Source organism: Salvelinus sp. IW2-2015, unplaced genomic scaffold (genome assembly GCF_002910315.2).
Source record: "Salvelinus sp. IW2-2015 unplaced genomic scaffold, ASM291031v2 Un_scaffold1108, whole genome shotgun sequence".
NCBI lineage: Eukaryota > Metazoa > Chordata > Actinopteri > Salmoniformes > Salmonidae > Salvelinus > Salvelinus sp. IW2-2015.
Window position 1 is genome coordinate 361,605 of NW_019942729.1, and position 333 is coordinate 361,937.

Sequence of the window (333 nt, forward strand, 5' to 3'; positions counted from 1 at the left end):
TTTACATCGTTGTACTGACTGTCTTTCTTTACATCGTTGTACTGACTGTCTTTCTTTACATCGTTGTACTGACTGTCTTTCTTTACATTGTTTACATCGTTGTACTGACTGTCTTTCTTTACATTGTTTACATCGTTGTACTGACTGTATTTCTTTACATCGTTGTACTGACTGTGTCTTTCTTTACATCGTTGTACTGACTGTGTCTTTCTTTACATCGTTGTACTGACTGTCTTTCTTTACATCGTTGTACTGACTGTGTCTTTATTTACATCGTTGTACTGACTGTGTCTTTATTTACATCGTTGTACTGACTGTGTCTTTATTTACATC

At 35.1% G+C, this 333-nt stretch overlaps 1 protein-coding gene across 1 annotated transcript in view; it reads left to right on the plus strand.

Moving 5' to 3' along the window:
* The window catches only part of LOC112069735 (TLC domain-containing protein 4-B-like), a 13,294-nt gene that overhangs the window by 11,395 nt on the left and 1,566 nt on the right, over positions 1 to 333 (plus strand). The gene's annotated exons all lie outside the window — the stretch shown is intronic.